The 9,301-nt window shown below is 37.7% G+C and overlaps 1 pseudogene; it reads left to right on the top strand.

Annotated features, from left to right (window-relative positions):
* The first annotated feature begins 740 nt into the window (after positions 1-740).
* On the top strand, positions 741-7,817 carry LOC118801043 (annotated as a pseudogene).
* The last annotated feature ends 1,484 nt before the right edge of the window (positions 7,818-9,301 follow it).

Below are 9,301 nucleotides of genomic sequence, written 5' to 3'. Positions count from 1 at the left end.
GGTCTGCCAGAACACGTCATTGGCCATTTCACTGCTTGGTTACCATTTGTAGACCTTCATGGACTTCAATGGTGGGATATTCCAGCAGGATAATGCACCAATGCAATGGTGGGGGTTCCATACTGGTGTGGGGTGTGTTTACATGGGTTGGGTTCACTCCTCCGAAAACGTCATTGACCATTTCACTGCTTGGTGACCATTTGCAGCACAATGATGGAATATTCCAGCAGGATAATGCACCATGACATCAGGCCCAAATTGTCCACTAATGGTTCGAGAAGCATTCCAGAGAGTTCGTACGAATGATGTGGCCTGCATGTTTGCCCCTATTGAGCATTTAAGGGATGTGGTGGAGAGGTCCATTCACAACAGAGACCCTGCATCTGCAAACACCACAGTGCTGTGGGTGGCTATCCAGGCAGCATCACTCAACATCCTTCCAGATGTTTTCTGTCCACTTGTGAAATCGATGCCACATTGAGTTACTGCATGTCACCAGGCCAGAGGGGGTCTTTCATGATACTTGTTGCAGATACAATCTTTACATGTTTAATTCATAAGATCTGGATTCTGTTTTCTGAAATTAACTAATTACTTAGAAACCTTGACTCATCTGAGAGCTCCTTGTTTCAGGTTATTACTGAACTGCTGCCATCTAGTGTAGAAAACACACAGCTAGAATAGATCATCTGACTGACTCCTCCTTTTTCAAAGCTCCTCCTCCTCCACACTTCCTCAAACTCTTGAAGGAAGTGAATCTAATACTGTCACTCTGATCTTTCTTCATTCTGCATTCACTTCACTCAGAGACACCAATGAGGAGCTTTTAAACAGTGACTGTATGTGTTTGTTTCTTGATGTGTGATTCTGAAAGGAGCTAAAACTCACTCAGTGGGTTGAAGGGCTACGGTGGCTGATTCTCAACTGTGCTGCTCTGATCATTACAGACGTCCTAAAAGTGAAAGTGGAGTTTGGACTAAAGGAGCCATTACAGAGAAACAGCACAGCAGCAGTTGGAGGAAATGGCTGCTAGAAACCCTCTTTCAGAAGAAGAGCTTTCGTGTCCTGTGTGCTGTGAAATCTTCAGGGATCCTGTTGTTCTGTCGTGCAGCCACAGTGTGTGTAAAACCTGCCTGCAGCAGTTCTGGGAAACTAAGGGATCTCTAGAATGTCCAGTTTGCAGAAGAAGATCCTCAAAAGAACATCCTCCCTGTAACCTTGTACTGAAGAATGTGTGTGAGGCTTTTCTAGAGAGCAGGAGTCGGAGATCTTCAGCAGGGTCTGAGGTGCTCTGCATTCTGCACAATGAGAAACTCAAACTCTTCTGTCTGGATGATCAGCAGCCTGTGTGTGTGGTGTGTCAGACTTCAAAGAAACACAAAAATCATGAATTCTGTCCAACAGATGAAGCTGTGACTGAGTTTAAGGTAGTTCATGTCTAATATGTTGATATGTTAAATGTAACAATCAAATTGTTTGAAACAGTTCAGTACCAAATTAACCTGTTATGTATGTTGAATGTGAGGTCAGTCAGTGGATGTGGTTTTAGGCCAAACAGCACAAGTGAATTATCAGTCATACAAATGCTCTGTTGTTAAATTCATTATGACTGTCAATGTAAAATGTAAACTTACATAAATTTCACTCTCCACTGGACAAAAATGAAAAAATCTCTTCTACTTCTGAAGCAGAGAGTAAAACTGCTATTACTCTCTAGGCAACTGTAGTGTGTAGGACAACTATTACATTTAAACAGTTAAACTGATCACTCATCCCTCAATTAGATGTCACTCATCTGAACGGTTTTGTGATTCCAGGATAAACTCAAGGCTGCTTTGGAGCCTCTACAGAAGAATCTGAGAGTCTTAAAGGAAGCTAAACAAGACTATGACCAAACAGCAGCTCACATTAAGGTGAAACATCATCTTGAACTGTGAAACATGTTGCTGAGGTCATGTTTCTGATGAGTGTCCACTTCTCCTGTAGGTGGTAAATGCTTGTAGATCATCTGTTAGAGTTTGTGTTTCCTAATGGTCTCTCATTCCAGATGCAGTCCCAGCACACAGAGAGGCAGATAAAGGAGGAGTTTGAGAAGCTTTACCAGTTTCTAAGAGATGAAGAAGCAGCAAGGATAGCTGCACTGAAGGAGGAAGAGGAGCAGAAGAGTCAGATGATGAGGAGGAAGATTGAGGAGATGAATGGAGAAATATCAGCTCTTTCAGACACAATCAGAAACATAGAGAAGGAAATGGAGGCTGAGGACGTTCTGTTCTTACAGGTAAGAATCTTTCTTTTTTTCTCTTTCTCTCTCTTTGTGATTTATACACACAAAAAACTGCTTCTTTCTCTTTGTACTTCTGAAGGAAGTGCTTCTCATACTAACATTAGAAAAGAAAAGGTGAGTTAAATGTTTTAGTGTTAAAGGGGAGGATCACTATGAAGATCTCTACAATCACAATAATCCACCATGTGAGATTGTTAGTGTTGGGTACTGTGTACATCTGATGCCTGTAAGGTAGACACTGACTGAAACCAGCATAGCTGGTGGGTAGAAGAGGCGGATCTAAAAAGTTTACCAGAGGTCTATATGTTTATATAGAGAACTATCCATGCAGCTTCCTGACAACTGAGCAACCTTTTCATAAACAGCAGCAACCAACATGCATAGCTTATCCTTTTGATATACAGTGTTCGGAAAAAATTATACCTTTACCAGTATTTCTGCCAACTATAGTCTGAGTCTTAACATAAAGGAGAATTTACTTAAGTCAAAACCAACACAGCAACACTCTTTATTGTAAAGCATTTAAAAAGCATCCACTCCCTACAGGCACAACGTTTGCCTGGTATAGTCCACATGACTAGTTTAAATCAGACAGCTGAGATGCTGAGGAAAAACAATACAGCATGTTTACTCAACTGGCAAGCATTCTTGGCTAAAGCATACTGACACTGTGGGCATGAAAAAAATGTTTATGGACCCTTTATATCTTACCTCTTATGACTTCTTCCGTAGAAGTAGACATTTGCTTTGATATTTTGACATCACCCTTTTAGCTTTTGTAGTGAAAGAGCACAGTAAGTACCACATTTGCAGACCAAAGACATTTAAATTTTAGTTTTAGAAAAGGGTAGAAAATGGCAGGCTGTACTCTGTTGCAGTCTCACTTTTAAGGTTCCCCTAGTCACATCTTTTGACCAAAGTTGGTCAAAATTCAAAATACATGACACACCAGTACTAAACAACAGAGTCCAAAGTCAATACAGGCAAGTCTTAAGTTGAGACTCAGGTCCTGATCTATGAGTGCTAAACAAGTCACAATGAATTCTTCAGCTAATTTAAGGCCATTTCAACACTGAACACCAAAACTGATGGTGATGGTGATGATTAAAAAAAAAAAAACCTTTTAGTGTTTTGAGAACATAAATCAAATAAAATCCAACTCAGCACTAAAATCAGCTCAGCAAACTAAAAATAAACACTAGCTTGAAATTAATTTAGACAATAGAAACCAAAACGACTGAGCTGAGCTGAACAATGTTTACAGAAAAGACAGCAAAATGATGGTGAATGTACTTCAGCCTCATGGTGAACGCTGAGCATGTTTTATCCTATGTTTAGCTCTGTCAAATGCAGAGAGCTGAGTTTCTGTTGTTTAACTGCCATGAGGAAAATGGTCAGATCAGCTGGTAAGTTTCTCCAGTAAGAGTCTAAGAGCTGAGCTTGGCTTATTGATGCTATTGATGCTCCGCTTGTGTCTGTTTTATGGAGGAAAACTTAAATTCAAACTTCAATGCGTCGCTTTTCTTCCTAAATAAATTAAGCTGAGCATAAACACAGCAACAGACATTTGAGGAAGCTGATGTATATCAACTTTAGGGCAGGAAATGAATCCTTTCACATGAAAATTCAGCAGCTGTGTAGAGTCCTGTCTGCAGTCAGACTCTCCACATTTCTTTACAACGTCCCTGGGCAGGTATTTCCAGTCATATGAGGCCAGACTCCTCTCTCTTTGAATGAGGGGAGACCTATAAAACTGAAACTCACAGCCACATCAACATTTCAAAATATATTTGAAATCACTGATAAATTCCTACAGTGTCTCAAATTCTTATGTCAATGTGCATAAATAACACAACAAAACACCGATTTAAAACATAGACTCAGCTTCAGTGTTCTTTTGCATTTTAAGACTTTCATGAGTGTAGGCTTTATGTTTAATACAATTTGGCGTCAAAGTTTAGGGTCTGCATAATTAGGATTAAACTATGGAGGAGGTGGCAGCTGCGACCTTTTGTCACCCTTTAGATCTGCCCTGATGGCTGGTGCCAGGTTGATTTAATAGGAAACTTTAACCATCTCCTCCACAAGATTCTCAGCAAACAGAAACAGGCTTTGAATATGTGTGTTTGGTTGTGTAGAGGTGTGTGTGATTTCTGTAAATCAGAAAACAAACAAAAAGCTTGACTACAGAACAGATATTTACTCAAATGTGCAAATTATTCATTATTAGATGTAAATAAAACAGTCTGGCTAATATATTGAATTTGTTGTTCTGGTTCTGTTAATAATCAGTGCTGAGATATAAAGTGAAAGGTGAATTTAATACTACAGTGCAGATGACACACTTGGCAAACTGAGTCATTAACTGAAGACTAGCTTGTCTTTTAGCATATTGCTAATACAGTAACACTCAGATGTGAACAGTGTCTCCCAGAAAAGGAACTTAAACTGTAGCAAAAACAAACAGCAGTAAAATAAACCAAATAACTGACACTGTAATCTGCACAACTGTTAGTAAAGTCAATCAGAGCCAAAGTAGAATTAGGAATATCACACTAATTACCACTGACTTTAGCAGAGTCAGCACATTTCTCAGTGAACAACACAAGAAGACACATAAATGATTATTACAGTTTCATTAATGCACACAGAGCCCACAAACACAACATAGAGTACAGTAGTGAGCTCTGCTGGGAGGCAACTCAAGTAAAAAAACAAATATGTACTTATTTTATGAATGAAGACAAAAGAAATGAGCAGATCTTCTGACTCTGTATCTGATCATCAGTGGAGCCTCTCCTGGATCCTCTGAACATTCCGGCTCTGCTGCCTCATCATCCACAAACCTGCTGCTTGTTGTGTTAGTTTGGCTCTGGTTCTGTTGTTGGTGGTCTCCTGTAATTCTTAGCTGAGTTTCCAAGTGAGTCTCATTAGATCTTCACCTGCATTTGTTTGTTGAGTGACTGGTTGATGGATTTGTTTGCATTTTGCTCGTCGGTCTAGTTTGTGATCCCTGCCTCTCAAAATTCATCCAGTCAAACTACTTTATCAACATCTGACTGACTAGATTTATTTATAAATAACAAACATAATGAATTTATTAAGTAGTTATTTAGAAGGTAAAGTTTTATGAATATTAAATGATAGATAATGTCACTAACTTGGCTGTTTGCTGGTGTTTGTGTGTTTCATATGAAAAAAACATGAAAACTGAAAGTCTCTTCACTTTAAGTACAATGTTCTTTTGTTTCCTCTCAGAACTTCAAGTCTACAGAGAAACAGTGAGCTAAATGTCAGATCACACATTTTATCTAATGCCTTAAAGTCATTATACATTTAAATCTACATTATATTGTATATATTGTAAATATGAGTGTATTATAATGAATATGAGGTGAATAAGGATTGTGTGTTAATGTTGTAGTGATGAGAACAGTAGCAGAAATATTTATTTAACAGAAACAACAGAATTATTGACTCCAGACAACAAATGTCATAAAATATTGGTATTTAGTCAAATAAATTACAGGCTGTAAAGTTTCTACAGTGATATATTTGACACAATCTTCTATTTTCAGAGCTCAGCTCAAACCAAAGGATCCAGAGAAGACATCAGGAGCTCTGATCAATGTAGTGAAACACCTTTCCAACCTGAAGTTCAGAGTGTGGGAGAACATGCAGGAGATTCTCCAGTATAGTAAGTTCTGTTTCTCTTAGGGTTGATCTTTCACACACAGTCTGCTTCTGCACTAATGACATACTGTTTATAAACTATTAGTAACATGTTATCATGTTCTCTTTATTCAGGGTGTAAAAAGGACACTGAAACTGTACTTAAGTGAAAGTATGAATACTGTACTGTGCAGAAATCTCACTCAGATAAAATATGAAGTATGGAGATAAAAATATACTCGAGTGAAGAAAGAAGAATCAATATCAAGACACAAATAAATCAAACTAACATGTACATTGTTTAAAAATATATTTGTGCTTATTTTACATGTATGATTTTTACTATAAAACAAAAATACAATAATTTTTCTAATAATTGTTTTGTTATTTTGTTATTAATCCAAGTACAACATTAAAATTATAGTTTATACTGAAATTGAGGCAAATATCAATTTGTGTCTTAAAGATAAAATAGAAATAATTAAAATACCAATTTATGCATTAATTAAAAGGTATGTGATTATATTATTTGCGCAATACTATTAGGTTGATGATTATTATTATTATTGTTATTATTATTATTATTATTTTTATTATTATTAAATCTGCCTAAATAATATATTTAGGTCACTATGCTAAAGAGATTGTTTGCAGCATGTCTGGGGGTCTTCTTATTCCAAACAATTTTGTATTTTCACTTCATATTCAATTTAATGTTTTTCTGCTCAAAACCAAATGAACTGTTTTCTGCACAGCAACCCAGAACAATATATATTAGAACTAATGTTATATAGATTATCGCAATAATACAGTAGATAATAAATATAATATAATTTAATAATTAATTGGATCACAGGCATTCAGTAAATGTGTTGAGATTAGATTTTGAATTATCATTTGATGAAGAGAGAAAATGTACCATTTCATAATTTAAAGTAATAATTTCTAAAATATAAAATGTATCACAAAAATTGTCCTGAACGTCACGTGAGTGTGAAAATAGTTAATGGATCATTCAGCTCTGGAGTGAATCACTCAGTAAATGCGCACTCAGATTAGATCTGTCACTGGACTATAATGACCATTCACTACTGAAAATACACTTTAGTGCTGCACTGAACTGAACATCAACATTTAGTCCAGGATTAAAGTTGATCTGTGTTCTGGAATCGACCTCTAAAGTCTGTTTTACTCAAAGTAAATGAATAGTCTGTAGAGGTAAAACATTTACAGAAATGAGAGGAAAAACATGATGTTTCATTGTGTTCTCTCTCTCCTCAGCCCTGTTACTCTGGACCCCAACACTGCACATCCAGACCCTCACCTAGTCTGATGATTCTCACTGCTGTAGAAAACAGAAACAGAGATCACACTCATGATAATCAGAGAGATTTGATGTGTATGAATGTGTTCTGGGTTCTGAGGGTTTTAACTCAGGGACACACTGCTGGGACGTCCAGATTAGACACAGTGATAGCTGGTCACTGGGTGTGATAACAGAGTCTGCAACAAGGAAAGGAGACTCTTTCTGGGGTTCAGTGTGGAGAATTCAATACAGTAAAAGCAGAGATAAATACTGTTTGTGCTGTCCAGGACAGTCAGATCTCTTCATCACACCTAAAGCGAAGCTGCAGAGGGTCAGAGTGCAGCTGGACTGGGACAGGGGGAAAGTGACCTTCACTGATCTTCTAACCAACACACACCTGCACACTATAACACACACTTTCACTGAGAGAGTTTTACCGCTTTTCTGGTATCGGTCTGATCATCCTCTGAGGATCTTACCAGTGAAGAAGTCAGTAACAGTGGAACAGCACAGTTAAAGTTGATGCTGCTTAGAATGAACATTTATACAGGTAATGAGTGTCTGAATTATGATCATAAGAATATGTCACTGCATGTATATTTTAATAATGGTTTGTACCAGTCCATCCTACATGTCTGTGTGGAACTAATAAACTGCTGATATTAAATGTGTAATTCATAGAGTGACTCCTGATATCAGTACAACATTAGAAACGTTGATTCGAGTGAGCATTTCACTCATTTCAGTCCTGTAGATTTTATTCTACTCTATCATCCTGCATTTTTGGTACTCCATCATCTAGATCTTGAAAATCTCTGCTCTTGGTCATGAGATTAATAGCTTTACTCTGTAGTGAATAAACCGCACGCACTTATATAATAAATCTGCATGCATGTATGTGTATCTGAATATATCCAACAGCATCTATGTAAAGATCATCCAGCAGATCAAATGGAGGAGATCTGTCTACAGCAGTGACCCAAACACACCCAGAGACAGACTGACCCAACAACACAGTGTAATAACACAAATATTATACAAACTCATAATGTAATAAACGAGCTGATATGTAATAAAATAACCTCTCCAATAAGATAATAAACACGTTAACACATAATGTGGTGAGACTATATATATATACACGGTTTATAGATACATTATAAATGAACTAGTAGAAAATTAAAATCTACATAATGTAATAACACACTAAATCTTGTAATCAACACACTAAATCTGGATAATAACTCATTAATTCTTGTTTTAATATAATACAGATAATGTAAATAACCTGAAAGTTAATAAAACAAGTGCGTAATAAACTGAGTGTTTAATATCGGCCCACACTCAGCCACAGGAGCAGTACAACATGTCATTTTAAGTGTGTCTTCTATCGTCTAAACGTTGTTAACTAGAGTATACTGAAAGTCATGATAAACAAAGTGTTTTCATTCATTCTTCAAAGCCCTCCCTAAGGATATATGCTTAGTGCTCGCTCAACCAACCGACACAATATAGGTCACCGACCTAGAAGCGTGATAGCTGACTAGCCGCTCTCTACAAATCGGAACAAACACCTTTTTAAATCCCAAAACACACGACTGTAGCACCAATTTATCACAATCACTATGTAGCTCCACTCACAGCTTTGAATGGTTGATAAACTTTGCACCTTTTCCTGAGAGACCCCGGTTGTTCTCTTTCCGTTCGAGCTATTCAGCCGCCTAGTATACGTTCTTCAGACTCACCTCCTTCCTCCCCGTTCCATCTTCCGCTACTCCCTCCCTCCTTCTTCAGTTGATATCACTCTTCTCTCCCCTCGCTCAGCGTTATCATCCCGTTCCCCTCTCGCCCCGACTTCAGTATCTGCCCATGCACTCGTCTTACGAGATCTGATCCAGCTTCGACTCCTCTTAGTGTCAACATCCAGCATCCGTTACTCAGGATCCTCACTACTTCTCCCCTCACTTCTCCCTTCTCTTCCCTGTGTCTTACTCTCTTCTCCTACGCTCCACCCAGCCTCTATGTAGTAGACGACCCGA

Source organism: Colossoma macropomum, unplaced genomic scaffold, assembly GCF_904425465.1.
Source record: "Colossoma macropomum unplaced genomic scaffold, Colossoma_macropomum, whole genome shotgun sequence".
Taxonomy (NCBI): domain Eukaryota; kingdom Metazoa; phylum Chordata; class Actinopteri; order Characiformes; family Serrasalmidae; genus Colossoma; species Colossoma macropomum.
This window is presented reverse-complemented; position numbering and strand designations above follow the sequence as displayed.